Raw genomic sequence first — 16,625 nt, 5'->3', positions numbered from 1 at the left:
TGGGAGTGCCAGAAGAAGAGAGAGAGCAAAATATTGAAAGCTTGCCCTGACCGATTTGGCTCAGTGGATAGAGCGTCAGCCTGCGGACTCAATGGTCCCAGGTTTGATTCCGGTCAAGGACATATACCTTGGTTGTGGGCACATCCCCAGTGGGGGGTGTGCAGGAGGCAGCTGATCGATGTTTCTCTCTCATCGATGTTTCTAACTCTCTATTCCTCTCCCTCCCTCTCTGTAAAAAATCAATAAAGTATATATTTTTTTAAAAAGATATTGAAAGCCTATTAGAAGAAATAATAACAGAAAACTTCCCCTACCTGATGAAAGAAATAGACTTACAAGTCCAGGAAGCAAAGAGAACTCCAAATTAGAGGAATTCAAAGAGGACCACACCAAGACACATCATAATTAAAATGCCAAGGGCAAAAGACAAAGAGAGAATCTTAAAAGCAGCAAGAGAAAAACAGTTAGGTACCTACAAGGGAGTACCCATGCGACTGTCAGCTGATTTCTCAACAGAAACCATGCAGACCAGAAGGGAGTGGCAAGAAATATTCAAAGTGATGAATAGGAAGGACCTACAACCAAGATTACTCTACCCAGCAAAGCTATCATGTAGAATTGAAGGTCAGATAAAGAGCTTCACAGACAAGAAAAAGCTAAAGAAGTTCATCACCACCAAACCAGGATTTATAAAATGCTGAAGGGTATTCTTTAAGAAGAGGAAGAAGAAAAAGGTAAAGATAAAAATTATAAACAACAAATACATATCTGGGGGGGGGGGGGGGTAAGAGATTAACCGAAGGACTTGTATGCATGCATATAAGCATAACCAATGGACACAAGACACTGGGGGGTAGGGGAGACCAGGGGACTCTCAAGGGGGGGTGGGGGGAGGAGACCTATGTAATACTCTTTGTAATACTTTAAGCAATAAAACAAAATTTAAAAAAATACATATCTATCAACAAGTGAATCTAAAAATTAAGTGAATAAAAAACCTGATGAACAGAGTAAACTGGTGAATATAATAGAAGCAGGGGCATAGGAAGGGAGTGGACTGACAATTCTCAGGGGGAAGGGGGTGTGGGAGGTGCGGGAAGAGATTGGACAAAAATCTTACACCTATGGGTGAGGACAGTGGCTGGAGGTAAGGGCATTGGGTGGGGTGGGAACCAAGTGGAGGGGAGCTATGGGCGGAAAAAAGATGGACATCTGTAATAATCTGAAGAATAAAGATTTATTTTTTTAAAAATTAACCATGCCCTAGCCGGTTTGGCTCAATGGATACAGTGTTAGCCTGAGGACTGAAGGGCCCAGGTTTGATTCCAGTCAAGGGCATATGGCCACGTTGCGGGCTCGATCCCCAGTTGGGGGCATGCAGGAGGCAGCCAATCAATGATTCTCTCTCATCATTGATGTTTCTCTCTCTCTCCTTCTCCCTTCCTCTCTGAAACCAATTTTTAAAAAATTTTTAAAAAAAGAAAAAGAAAAATTGACCATAATTATTAAGCTTTTCCTGTTCTGAGATGGAAGCACCACTGAGTATGATGCAGTGTGTGGGAATGCTGCCCTAAATTTATTTCCAAATGTCCTGCTCGGGCCGTTCCTGGAGGGTCTTGGTCGGCCACGTGTGCAGCAGGGAGAGTCTGTAGCCTGGTGATGAGAATGAAGATACCACAGAGGCACGGGGCAGGCGATGGAGGCCTGACGGGGGAGGCTGCTGCTGGCTCTGACTTTGACAGAAACGCGCCCAGACAGTGCTGTGCGGCAGAGGATGGAGAGGACCTGTTGCACTCAGGAGGCGACTGAGAGGCGCTCATGGCTGACGACTCCAGGCCCAGCCCGTCTGACCAGTGCGTAGGTGTCTCAGTGCCTAGGGAGCAGTGTTCTCTCGTCAGAGGGAGGCAGAGCCCTGGGAGATTGTGGCCGTGGGACGTACCTGTTTCTAGAAGGAGTGGGGGGAGGGCAAGTGGAGGAGTTTACCCCAAGACTGTATCTTTTGCTTTATGATGAGCTTCTGCTTTAAAAGGTTGGATGTTTAATTTGCCCAGGCTGGGGGCTCAGTGGTTAGAGCCCCTGCCTGTGATCTGAAGGGCCACAGGTTCGATTCTGCTCAGGGGCACGTACCTCAATTGCAGGCTGGATCCCCGGCCCCAGTCAAGCCACGTGGGGAAAGCAGCTAATCCATGTGTCTCTCACATCTATGTTTCTCTCTCTCCCCCTCCCTCCCACCCTCTCAGAAAGCCAATGGGAAAAAACATACACTTGGGTGAAGATTAATGACAACAGAAAGTGCTTAATTTAATTGGCCTACAGAGTAGGAATCAGCAAGAGTGCGGAAAACTGAGCTTTGTGTGACTAAGTTCAGGGAATATTCCAGAATAAGACCACAGAACATGTAAAAGGGTTTAGGGACTCTGAGGTTATACTGCCTGTGTATTAGAATATTAGAAATGTAATAAGTTATTTATTTTGAAAAACCATAGAGTGCAATTTAAAACAAAAGAAGAACTCATAGACGTGGGGAACAGACTGGGGGTGCAGGGGCAGGACGGGGCTGCGCGGAGTGGGTGAGGGGTCAGAGGTACAGACGCCCAGCTGTCCGCTCAGTCAGTCCTGGAGTGTATGTGTAGCAGGCAACTGTGGTTAATGATACTGCGTTGCATACCTGAGAGGAGCTGCACTATAAGGAATAATTATAACTATATTTGGTGCAGATGTTAAGTAGACTTATTGTGGTGCTCATTTTGCAAGGTGTACAAATATCAAGTCATCCTGTTGTATACCTGAAACTAACACTATATTACACCTCAATTATCTCGATTCAAAACATAGAAAACGATTCTGTGTTTTTTCACTCTCAATATTTTATATCTGGCAGTAAAGCTAGAATTTGAATTCAATAATTCTGACTCTAAATCATTAGTATTTTCCCATTATACCATCATTTCTTAAACTGTTTCTTGAAATTGATGTTCCTCAATGGAAAAAATGTGTTATAAAAACGTTTCCTTCCTAAGCAGAATTTAAAATACATGTGCTGGAAGGCGAGGCGAGGGACCAGCAGCCGGGGGCTGTGGGAGACACGATGCAGGAGCCAGGACAGCCCAGTGCATTGCGCACAGGGACAGCTGTCGCCAGTGAAATGCAGCCGTTCTCTGTTCCCTGTTCCCTGATGCAGCCGCTACGCTATGATGTAATATTTCATGGTCAAATAGGAACGTGCTGCCCCTCACCATCTTCAGGTCCTCTTAGAAGAGGTAGAGGATGTGGTGTTGGTCTCTGGCTTCCCAGAGCCCCAGCACACTGCAAGACAAGGCGGGGATGGGGCCAGGGAAATAGGATGGAGGCCAGGGGAATGGGACGGGGAGCAGGGCCAGGGGAATGGGATGGGGACAGGGACAGGGAAATGGGATGGGGAACAGGGCCAGGGGAATGGGACGGGGACAGGGGAATGGGACGGGGAACAGGGCCAGGGGAATGGGATAGGGCCAGGGGAATGGGATGGGGGACAGGGGAATGGGACGGGGAACAGGGCCAGTGGAATGGGATAGGGCCAGGGGAATGGGATGGGGGACAGGGGAATGGGACGGGGGACAGGGCCAGGGGAATGGGATGGGGACAGGGCCAGGGGAATGGGATGGGGACAGGGCCAGGGGAATGGGATGGGGACAGGGACAGGGACAGGGGAATGGGATGGGAACAGGGCCAGGCGAATGGGAAGGGGAACAGGGTGAGTCCCACTCACCAGCTGACACTCCACCAAGGAGAGAGCTCCCAGTGTCAGGTGGTGATCCCCTCACATCCAAGAAGGCAGGTCCCATGAGTCCTCAGGAAATGACCCTTTTGATGGTGTTGGAGGCTTAGAAAGGGGTTCAGAGCTGAATGCTCATACCTTTCCCAGTCAGAAAGCTCTCAAAATACTCCTCCCAGTTCCCGGGGGCCAGAAGCGCTTTATTCATCCTGTGGAAATGATAGTAAGACACCAGGTTGTCCTTGGGGTTTCTTGCCACATAGATTATCTGTGAGGAGAGGGGGGAGAGAAATAGCCCGTGAGGCCGCTGTGCGCTGGTTAGTGCCCACAAGCTCCGTCTGTCCATCCATCCATCCATCCGTCCGTCTGTCCGTCTTTCGGATGAGGATCCCGGATGTGGGTGTTGGGAGGTGAAAGGCTCAGAGCCGCGTGCACACGGTTGTTGGGAAGAGGTGAAGGGTTTTCCTTTAATAAGTGAAGAGCTTTCCGAGGAAGTAGATTGAAGACCAGAGTGTCACTCAGAACTCCTGTTGCTCTTTACCTGACGGTTTTTCTCCAGGAAAGACGGAGGCAGCAGTTAGAAGGGAAGGTGTGTTTTCATGGTCCGTGGTGAGGGCATCACATTAGCTTGTTCCAAGCCTGTAAAATGATTCTAATCATTTCCCACTATTGTTCGCTGTGCTTCACAATATGCTGCTTTCACTGTCACCACCTGAGGGCCAACTGGACAATGTCAGGCAGCTCTGTGGTCTGACCCACGAGGATGTGTCCAACTGACGAATTAATGTTCTGGCTTGAACAATGTCTAACCATAACAAACAGCAAACCAAATAAATAAGAACCCAAATCCCAACCTGTTGACCAGAAAATCACTTAGGCTCCTCCTTGTGGAGTACAATTAATGTCTAATTAGAGGATCAATATTTAACTTCCTTCCATATGAACAGTGACTCCATTAGAAGAGATGGCTGGAGAACAGCATGGGCCAGATACAGTTTTTTAAAAAGACAAAGTCACAAGTATATTGATATACTTGTGTGAATGTCTAGAGTTTTGGGAGGCTATTTGATAGTCAGCATTCTGAGTCTGCATTTAGGAGTATAATCAAGTGAAGTTATTCCACACTCACCCGATCCTATGGACGGGATTATCCATTTGATGAAAGGAAAACTCATGTGAGTAGGTGCTCGTTGAGTTAGGTCAACATCACCTTCATTTTGTATTAAGTCCACCATCTCCTGAGTCCACATGGTCCCTTGTTCCACAGGGAGGTAGAAATGAGGAGACCATTAGGATACTGTATCCTTAAAGATGGCCAAGTGTTTGTTAGACATCTGTGTGCATTGTGAAGCCGGGTTTGTGATGGAATTAAGAAAACGTCATTCTTTATACCTTGTTTTACCATAGTATGATTTTTATGAAAAAGCTCCAATGTGAAGTAGACTTATGTGCAGTTCATTGTTTCCTGCCACAGCTGTTCACTGGGCTGCTGTCCTGTTGACTGAGCTGCACTGTTCCTTAGTGTTATAATATGTTATGGTCATAAGAAAGCCCCTCTAAGGTGTGGAAATAATTAATGTGTGAAATGTTAGCTGTGTGAAGACCCCAATACTCTGTAACTTCCAAAATGTGGTGAATGCCCCACTATCTTCCTGTGAATGTCCTAAGCCCTTAAAGTGTAAACACCCTGCTCCTAGCATAAGACACACCGTCTGGCCCACACTGATAAGACACAAGTTGTTTACTACTGGCTATATAAGCACCAGATTTTTCTTCAGTGAACGTTTCCTGCCTGATGAGAGGTGGACTCCACATGAGACTCCGTGGACTTTCACTCCGTGAGACGAGCCCCTGACTGACTGCTGTGCTGTATGAGCCTGACCCAACTGTGGCCACCTGTCTGTCTCCATCTTCGTCGTCCGTCTTTCAGTGTGCATTGCCTGGTGGCCTTTGCTGAAGCCTAGGACCCACTAGGAATAAGTAAATAAACCCTGTGTGATTGCATACTAATTCTGTCTTGTGTGTTCATGTGCTCTGGTTTGGCTCAACTGTCTAGGTTTGAAGTACCAGGGATAGGCCGTTATTGTTGACCCCTGGTCATCTGCATATGTCCCACTAAATCTAGACAGATAACTAATTAATTGGGGCATAATTGGGATAATTGGCGTAGCCAGCAGGATTCCAAAACAAATTTCTCTGCAGCGCAGGCGGATAATTATTTAAAATTGTCAAAAACACTCAAGTTACCAATGAGATCAAAGAAGAAATTAAAAACATCCTGGAAACTAATGACAATGAAAACACAACAATCCAAAACCTATGGGACACAATGAAAGCAGTCCTCAGAGGGAAGTTTATAGCTCTACAGGCCTACCTCAAAAAACAAGAAAAAATGGTAGTAAATCATCTAACTCTACAACTCAAAGAATTAGAAAGAGAGCAACAAGAAAAGCCCAGAGTGAGCAGAAGGAAGGAGATAATAAAGATCAGAGCAGAAATAAATGACCTAGAGACCAAAAAAACAATACATAAGATCAATGAAACCAAGAGCTGGTTCTTTGAAAGGATAAACAAGTTTGATGAACCTCAGCCAGCAATAAGCAAAGAGAGAGGACCCAAATAAACAAAATCAGAAATGATAGAGGTGAAATAACAACAGACCCCACAGAAATACAAATTATTGTTAAAAAATACTATGAACAACTCTACTCCAACAAACTATACAACCTGGAGGAAATGGACATATTCCTAGAAAAATACAACCTTCCAAAACTTAATCAGGAATAATCTAAAAATCTCAATAGGCCAATAGCTATGGAAGAAATTGAAGCAGTCATCAAAAAGCTTCCAGCAAACAAAAGCCCAGGGCCAGACGGCTTCACAGGGGAGTTTTACCAAACATTCAAGGAAGAACTAAAACCTATCCTCCTCAGACTATTCCAAAAAATTCAAGAGGAGGGAACACTTCCAAGCTCATTCTATGAAGCCAGCATCACCCTAACACCAAAACCAGATAAAGACAACACAATGAAAGAGAATTACAGGCCAATATCCCTCATGAACATAGATGCCAAAATCCTCAACAAAATCCTAGCAAATCGGATCCAGCAGTGCATCAGAAGGATCATACACCATGACCAAGTAGGGTTTATCCCAGAGATGCAAGGATGGTACAATATCCGCAAATCAATAAACGTGATACATCACATAAACAAATTGAGAGAAAAAGACCACATAGTCATTTCAATTGATGCAGAAAAAACATTTGACAAAATCCAACACCCATTTTTGATAAAAACTCTCAGCAAGGTGGGAATAGAAGGATCATACCTCAACATAATAAAAGCCATAGATGACAAGCCCACAGCCAACATCATACTCAATGGGCAAAAACTAAAACCATTTCCCTTAAGAACAGGAACAAGACAGGAATGCCCACTCTCACCATTCCTGTTTGACATAGTACTGGAAGTACTAGCCATTGCAATTAGACAAGAAGAAGAAATAAAAGGCATCCAAATTGAAAAAGAAGAAATAAAACTGTCCTTATTCTCAGATGACATGATATTGTACATAGAAAACCCAAAAGACTCCATCAAAAAACTATTAGACTTAATAAATGAATTCAGCAATGTAGCAGGATACAAAATTAATGCCAAGAAATCTATGGCATTTCTATACACCAATAGTGAACTTACAGAAAGAGAGACTAAAAAAGCAATCCATTTACCATATCATCAAAAAAATTAAGATACCTAGGAATAAACTTAACTAAGGAGGTAACAGACTTATATGCGGAAAACTACAGGACATTGAAAAAAGAGATAGAGGAACACATAAACAGATGGAAGAACATACCATGTTCATGGATTGGTAGAATCAACATCATCAAAATGTCCATACTACCCAAAGCAATCTATAAATTCAACGCACTACCCATTAAAATACCAATGGGCATATTTCACAGACCTAGAATGAACTCTCCAAAAATTCATCTGGAATAAAAAAAGACCCCGAATAGCTACAGCGATCTTGAGAAAGACGAACAAAGTAGGTGGGATCTCAATACCAGATATCAAACTGTATTACAAAGCCACTGTTTTCAAAACTGCCTGGTACTGGCACAAGAACAGACATATAGATCAATGGAATAGAATAGAGAACCCAGAAATCGACCAGAACCAATATGCTCAATTAATATTTGACAAAGGAGGCAAGAACATACAATGGAGTCAAGACAGTCTCTTCAATAAATGGTGTTGGGAAAATTGGACAGATACAAGCAAAAAGATGAAACTAGACCACCAACTTACACCATACACAAAAATAAACTCAAAATGAATAAAGGACTTAAATGTAAGATGGGAAACCATAAAAATATTAGAGGAATCCAAACGCAACAAAATCTCATACATACGCCGAAGCAATTTCTTCACTGATACAGCTCCTAGGGCATTGGAAACTAAAGATAAAACAAATGAGACTACATCAAAATAAAAAGCTTCTACACAGCAAAAGAAACCATCAACAAAACAACAAGAAAGTCCACTGCATTGGAGAACGTATTTGCCAATGTTATCACCGATAAGGGTTTAATCTCCAACATATATAGGGCACTCACACAACTTAACAAAAGGAAGATAAACAGCCCAATCAAAAAATGGGCAAAGGACCTAAATAGACATTTTTCAAAAGAGGACATTCAGAAAGGCAAGAGACATATGAAAACATGCTCAAAGTCACTAATCATCGGAGAAATGCAAATCAACACAACAATGAGGTACCATCTCACACCTGTCAGAATGGCTATCATCAGCACATCAACAAACAACAAGTGCTGGAGAGGATGTGGAGAAAAAGGAACACTCCTGCACTGCTGGTGGGAATGCAGACTGGTGCAGCCACTGTGGAAGACAATATGGAATTTCTTCAAAAAGTTAAAAATGGAACTCCCAGTGATTTGACCCAGTGATCCCACTTCTAGGAATATATCCCAAGAAACCAGAAACACCAATCAGAAAGGCTATATGTACCCCTATGTTCATAGCAGCACAATTTACCATAGCGAAGATCTAGAAACAGCCCAAGTGCCCATCAGCAGATGAATGGATTAGAAAACTGTGGTACATCTACACAATGGAATACTATGCTGCTGTAAAAAAAAGAAGGAACTCTTACCCATTTGCAACAGCATGGATGGAACTGGAGAGCATTATGCTTAGTGAAATAAGCCAGGCAATGAAAGAAAAATACCACATGATCTCACTCATTTATGGATAATAAAGATCATTATAAACTGATGAACAAAAATAGATACAGAGGCAGAGCAGCATCGAACAGACTGTCAAACTACAGCGGGAAGGCTGGGGAGGGTTGGGGGTGGAAGGGGGGGTAAGAGATCAACCGAAGGACTTAGTATGCATACATATAAGCATAACCAATGGACACAAGACACTGGGGGGTAGGGGAGGCAGGGGGAATGTCAAGCAGGGAAAAAAAAGGAGACATATGTAATAATCTTTGTAATACTTTAAGCAATAAAACAAAATTAAAAGAAATAAATAAAATAAAGGGCTAGATGGTTGAGAACCACTGCTCAAAAAAACAAAACAACAACAACAAAAAAAACACTCAAGTTTCAGTCAGAGTATTAAGGAAACAGCCACCGAGTGTAAAGGGGATTAATCTGGCACCAACTGAAAGCGAACTAGTCTCTAAGGACACGGGTCAGTGGTCGTCCACCGCCAGGGCCTGCCCAGGAGAGTCTGACTCCCGACTGGCTGAGGCCTGAGGGTCGCAGCAGCCTCTCTGTCCTAGTGGAGCCGAGTTGGCGGATTACAGCAACCAACCTGTTCCCAATCCGGAGACTCGACACCGGAGTGTAACCAGGTTCAGTCCAAAATCAAAAATCCCCTTCAAATTAAGAGATTTAAATTAAAGGAAACTGAAAGTAAAAGGAAAATGAATTTTTTTTGAAGAATAAATTTACAGCAGAGCAGAACTTATGAACAGAATTTTGAAGAAACTAGTTAAAACTCTCCCTAATTTTCTAAGAAAACTAACAACGCTCCATCTAGAAACCACGTACTGCAATAGGAACACACCGCATACACAAGGATTCTGTCGGTTTGGTGGGTACGCACCAAGACTCCGCCTCACTCAACACCAACACCATGCAGAAGGTTAAAGACTTCTTCAACAAGCTTTCAAAAGAAACAACCCTGCCGAGCCTAACATACCATCAGAAAGCAAATGGAGACGGTAGAGGACGCCCTGAGGGCCAAATATAAAATCCAGACAGCCCCTGGCCTCAGCAAAAACATAGTAGATCCTAACAATCTGAGTCCAATAATACAGTGGTTCTCAACCTGTGGGTCGCGACCCCTTTGGCGGTTGAACGACTTTCACAGGGGTTGCCTAAGACCATCCTGCATATGAGATATTTACATTATGATTCATAACAGTAGCAAAATTACAGTTATGAAGTAGCAACAAAAATAATTTTATGGTTGGGGGTCACAACTTGAGGAATTGTATTTAAAGGGCCAGAAGGTTGAGAACCACTGCAATAATAGAAAGAAGGCCACAGGAGGTAGTAAGAATATTACTACAGACAATCCATCACCTGCAGGAGGACACTGACAAGGGAAGATCACTAGCACAGAAGGTCGTTGCAAAATACTCCAGCAAGCCAGTAGTAGTAAAAAAGAAGGTAATCAGATTGGAAAATGAAGCAATCAGTAGAATGCACCTCCTTTTCAAGGCAGGAATTAGCAGAACTCAGAAAACGATTGATTAAAGGAGAATTAACGGACATAGTATGAACTTGGAGGCGACACATCTATGTTAAGTGCAGATGAACTCACAGTAGTAATAGATGCAATACAATTAGCCAAATTAAAAACAGCACTAAAGGAAATTGCAGAACAACATTCAAATACAGTAAGATCATTATGGAGCTGGGTAGGAGAAGTGTGGAGAAGAGCATTCCCAGCAGTGGACCTGTCTTCAGGACAGTTGTCAGAACATTGGGGTCTCTTACACAATTACAGACCCAGTTAAGGAAATGGGTGATTCTAACAAGCCTCTCTAAACCACCATGGGAAAATTCAGAGGTAGAAGGGATAGTCAAGGTACTAATAAGAAACGCCCAGATGGCTACAAAATGCAGCCTCAGAACCTTATCGCAGGGTCCAGCACTGCAGAGGATATTAAAAAGAAAATCCAACTGCACCAAGATCTGTTAGCAGAAAAGAAATTCGCCTTCACAGCAGAGGAATCAAAGAAATATCCATTCCCCATGCAACAGTATAGGGGACCTCCAAAGCCCTTACAAACACGCCAAACCAATCAAAAGAGGCAGAATGACCAGTACAGACAAGGACAAGCTAATTACTGGAGAAGGAACAATCCGTTCTTCAAGAACAATAATCCATTCAGAAGTAATAATAACAACTCTGTCAGAGACAATAGTAATCCATTTAGAAATAATAATCTATTCAGGAATAATCAACCCACCCAGCCACAAAACCCATTCAGACAAAATGACCCTTTTGGAAACAATAACTTATTTAGAAATCGAAACTTTAAACGAAATCCCAACCCCTTCCAAAATGGACAAGGCACTAACCCCTTTAAACAAAACTCAAATCAAATCAGGGAAACTGGTAGGGCTCCCACCGACCACAGCAAGTTCAGCAGTAGGGGGCACAAACAAATTTACCCACCCCTACCCCTTGGAACCCTCCCCAACATAAATATTACAGAAACATTTCTCATGGAACATGACAATAGACCATACATAACACTACAAGTATCACTACATGGAAGTCATTTTCAAAACCACTCATTTTTAGTAGATACAGGAACACAAATCTCTTTACTAAAAGGCACAGTAACACACAACAAAGTAGTCACAGAAGGAGTAATGGGCAACGTAATCTGAACAGCACCCACTCCTGGACGCATATAAAGGAAAGAAAATCCCAGCAACCTTTTTGATAGCACCAGAAATTCAAAACATTATAGGTATGGACTTAATCCCACAACTCTTTAGTCACATCATACATAAACCTACATTACATAACATACAGACATTCTTAACAGCACTACAAATACCTCCATTAACATTACCAGAACCAAATACACATTCATTCACACCTCAAAGCCCTCTAAAAGGAGGACATGATGATGGAACCAAAGCACTTAAAAAACTTCTGGAAGAGGCTAAAATAGAACCAGGCAGGTCACACATTTATAACAGCTCAATCTGGCCTGTAAAAAAGCCTAACGGCACCTACAGGATCACAATAGACTATCGCAACCTGAATAAGGCCTCACCAAAGAGAGATGGCTGCCTGCCTGACGCACAAGATGTAATCAATATGACCCAAAAAGCTGACCCAAAACGCATGGCAGCAATTGACCTATCAGACATGTTTTCCGCCATCCCAATAGCTAAAGAATCCAGACCTATTACCACATCTACATGGCAAGGTAAGCAATCTCAATTCAAAAGACTTCCACAAGGATATAAAAATTCACCTACAGTTGCACACAATTTACTTGCCAATAACATCGACCCCACCAAATGTAAATCTACAATTATACAATACATAGACGACATCCTACTCTATAACAATGACAAGGATACCCTTCAAACTGACTTAGACGCACTAGTATCTCATTTGAGATCACTAGGCTGGACAATTAATCCTGACAAAATCCAGCCCCCAGACACCAAAACAACATTTTTAGGCATCCACTGGAGTTCTGCAGGCGGAAACATACTGAACAAAGTAATAGAGAAATTGCTAAACCTAAAAGGCCCAACCAACAAAAAAGAAACACAACAATTAATGGGACCTTTCATGTACTGGAGACAACACATACCATATCTGGCAGACATTGCAAAACCCATATACAAAGTCACCAGGAAAGCAGTATCTTTCATATGAACCCAAGAACAGGAACAAGCATTTAAACAATTAAAGGATTACATACACCACTTTCAATCCCTACAAAGTATCAGACCAGGAGACAAAATAATACTAGGCATTAGTTTCATGGCAGAACATGAAACTAGCTGGGGACTAGACAAAAGAGGAACAGAAGACGAAAAACTAATGCCTGTAGGATTCTGGACTCAGAGATTCCCTGACTCTTACCACAAATTCTCTCATTTTCAGAAACTAACCTGGACACTCTATGTGGCATTTTGCACATGAAGCCCCTGACTGGACTTAACCCAATAACCATGCGCAGCACATTGCCCCTTAAGGCATGGCTCAAAATGTCAGCTGAAGAATTGGCAGGTTCCCAAATGGACGAAAAGGTTCTCTCGGGGAAGTGGTACATTAACACACGAGAAACCTCTGGCTCCAGTGAACCAGCCCTCCTCACCGAGGAGGTCAACAAACTTGAGGTGGAACCACCTACCCGTGCCAACAAGTTTGTAAGACCACCCAATCCGATCGGTGTGAAAGGGCCACAATATAGCCCTGAACTTAACAACGCCTGGTTTACAGACAGATCAGTTTCCGTAACCGGTGACCCGTGCGAATGGAGAGCAGCAGCCTTCAATCCAGCGACATCACAAGTGCTAACGACGACTGGTAGGTCCAAATCTGCTCAACATGCTGAACTCATAGCTACATATTTAGCCTTTAAGGACTCAATTGACAATCATAAGCTCAAAATTTACGTCTTTTCCCACTCATGGGCAGTCTGTAAAGGAATCACTGAATGGTCAAATGGCAACAATCAGGCTGGTTAATTAATCGCAAACCTTTATGGTCACAAGACTATTGGATAAAACTCTACGGCCTCTCCAAGCAAATTAAAATATACATGACACGAGAAACCAAAATGGCGGCTTAGGTAAACACCAGAAATTGCTGCCTCCCACAACAACTTCAAAAGTACAACGAAAAGACAAAACGGACATCATCCAGAACTACAGGAAGGCTGGCTGAGTGGAAATTCTACAACTAGAAGGAAAGAGAAAAGCATACCGAGACTCAGAGGAGCTGCGGAGGTGGAGTGCAGAGGTATGCAGGCTTGAACGCTCGGAAAGGGGCTGGCACCTGAGGATGCTGCTGTCTTTTTTAATGGGGAGGGAGTCTCAAGCTCCCGACTGCTCTGAACTCTAGTTGCGGGAAGTCTCTGGGGACCCAGACTCATACGGGGAGAAACTGGACTGTCTGGCAAAGGCAGAACTCTGAACTCAAGGGCTGCTTTCTCTCAAAGGTGCTTGCAGCGATTACCAGGACACTGAGACGAGGGGCCCCTTAGGGCAGGGCTGAGGATCAGCCATAGCTGCTTGCCCTGCCCTGCTGATTCCCTGAGACCCCACCCCACCCAGGCTGCAGCAGAGGCTTTTGCATAGGAATGCCCTGGCCCTTCGCAATCTGAAAATTACCTAACAAATTGCAACTGGGCCAGACAGACCCAGAAATTCCAAGAGAAGTCCCCAGGCCCCACAGGGGCTTACATTGCTTCACAGCTGGGCCTCATCTGGGCACCTCCAAACCCCAAGAAAGAAAGGGGAATCTGCAGATTTCTTTGTAGCTCCTGCTGGGTAGCCTCAGGAAGAGGCTAAATTAGCAACTCCTTAGATCCAAGACCCAGTGTACTCAGTGGTCAGAGTGGGACCATCCAATTAAAACTCCTCAGATCCATAAGGGACACACTCAGGGGGCAGACTCAGTGAGCACCAAAGCCCCACTGAAGCACGTCTTGCCCCAGAAGGGTGTCTTCAGCACAGAAGTTCTCCCACTGCAGACACAGCTGATTCTCACAGCCAATTGGCCTGGAGGTCAATTCCTCTCAGTGATACCTACAACAATCAAGGCTTAACTACCCAAGACTGTGCACAAAGCCCACAAAGGGGTGCACCAAGAGTGTCCACCTCAGGTAATTGGAGAGGCTGAGCCACTGGGCCCTATAGGACACCTAGTGCACAAAGCCACTCAGGGAAGCATAAAAAATGTGGAGACAAAGGAAACAGGTCACAAATGACAGAAATGGAGGAAAGCAAACTACTGGATATAGAGTTCAAAACCACGGTTATAAGGTTTTTCAAGAATTTTCTGGAAACCGCTGATAAATTTAGTGAGACCCTGGAGGATATGAAAAAAGACCAACTAGAAATTAAGCATACACTGACTGAAATAAAGAATAATATACAGAGATCCAACAGCAGACAAGAGGATCCCAAGAATCAAGTCAAAGATTTAAAATACCCAACCGGAAAAGCAAAAACAAAAAAGAATCCAGGAGAACCAAGATGGCGGCATAGGTAAACACCGGAGACTGCCGCCACAAACAACCACTTCAAAAATACAACTAAAAGACAGAACAAACATCACCCAGAACCACAGGAAAGCTGGCTGAGGAGAGACTCTTCAACTAGAAGGAAAGACAACAGCAAACCGAGGCTCAGAGGAGGCGCAGTGTGGAAAATACAAAGGTACCGAGGTGCGCGCGCAAAGCGGGCTGGTGGCTGAGGGCGCCGTTGTCGTTTTCAGTCGGGAGGGAGTCTCAGACTCTGAGCTCCAGATCCGGGCGAATCTCTAGGGACTCAGACTCAGACGGGAGAAGCGGGATTGTCTGGCATCAGTTGGAATCTGAGGGCAGCTTTCTCTCCGAGGTTTGCAGCGGCTGCCGGGGTTCTGAGAAGCAGAGCCTCTGGGAAGGGACTGAGAGCAGCCATAACTGCTCCCTCCACCCGCCCTGTTGATCCCGCCCCGCCCAAGCCCTGCACAGAGCCATTTGCTGGATTGCCTCAGGCAAAGGCTAGATTAGCACCTCCCCAGAGGACAGAAGTTTTCCACACAGCTGATTCTCACAGCCAGTCAGCCTGGTGGTCAAATCCCTCAGTATTAACTAAAAAAATCAAGGCTTAACTAGAACAAGACTGCACACAAAGACCACAAGGGGGTGCACCAAGAAAGCATAAAAAATGCGGAGACAAAATCATGACAGAAATGGAGGATATGGAGCTAAAAAACGCAATTTTGAGGGCTTGCAATAAACTTGTGGAGAGCCTCACAAAAACTAATGAGATCCTCAATGCTACAATAAAGAAACTAGAAATTAAGCATACAAGGACTGAAATAAAGAATATTATACCCAATAGCAGACCAGAGGAGTGCAAGAATCAAGCCAAAGATTTGAAATTCGAAGAAGCAAAAAACACCCAACCAGAAAAGCAAAATGAAAAAAGAATCCGAAAATACGAAGATAGTGTAAGGAGCCTCTGGGACAGCTTCAAGCGCACTAATGTCAGAATTATTGGGGTGCCAGAAGATGAGAGACAGCAAGATATTGAAAACCTATTTGAAGAAATAATGGCAGAAAACTTCCCCCACCTGGTGAAAGAAATGGACTTACAGGTCCAAGAAGCGCAGAGAACCCCAAACAAAAGGAATCCAAAGAGGACCACACCAAGACACATCATAATTAAAATGCCAAGAGCAAAAGACAAAGAGAGAATCTTAAAAGCAGCAAGAGAAAGAGACTCAATTACCTACAAGGGAATACCCATATGACTGTCAGCTGATTTCTCAACAGAAACTTTGCTGGCCAGAAGGGAATGGCAAGAAATATTCAAAGTGCTGAATACCAAGAACCTACAACCGAGAGTACTTTATCCAGCAAAGCTATCATTCAGAATTGAAGGTCAGATAAAGAGCTTCACAGATAAGGAAAAGCTAAAGGAGTTCATCACCACTAAACCAGTATTATACGAAATGCTGAAAGGTATCCTTTAAGAAGAGGAAGAAGAAAAAGGTAAAGATACAAATTGTGTACAACAAACATGCATCTATCAACAAGTGAATCTAAGAATCAAGTGAATAAATAATCTGAT

General features: G+C 43.7%; 1 long non-coding RNA gene across 3 annotated transcripts in view; it reads right to left on the bottom strand.

Annotated features, from left to right (window-relative positions):
- LOC138997785 (uncharacterized) overlaps window positions 1-16,625 on the bottom strand; it is a 31,434-nt gene that overhangs the window by 3,131 nt on the left and 11,678 nt on the right. The window contains exon 2 of one of the 3 annotated variants that reach the window (XR_011469020.1): window positions 3,749-4,022. The exons of 1 other annotated variant lie outside the window; for it this stretch is intronic. This is a non-coding gene — a long non-coding RNA (uncharacterized lncRNA). The remainder of the gene's footprint in view (window positions 1-3,748; window positions 4,023-16,625) is intronic. One more of the 3 variants, XR_011469021.1, reaches the window with a different exon arrangement.

This window comes from Myotis yumanensis, unplaced genomic scaffold (assembly GCF_028538775.1).
Source record: "Myotis yumanensis isolate MYYU_CA2020_CCGP unplaced genomic scaffold, mMyoYum1.0.hap1 SCAF_19, whole genome shotgun sequence".
Classification (NCBI taxonomy): domain Eukaryota; kingdom Metazoa; phylum Chordata; class Mammalia; order Chiroptera; family Vespertilionidae; genus Myotis; species Myotis yumanensis.
This window is presented reverse-complemented; position numbering and strand designations above follow the sequence as displayed.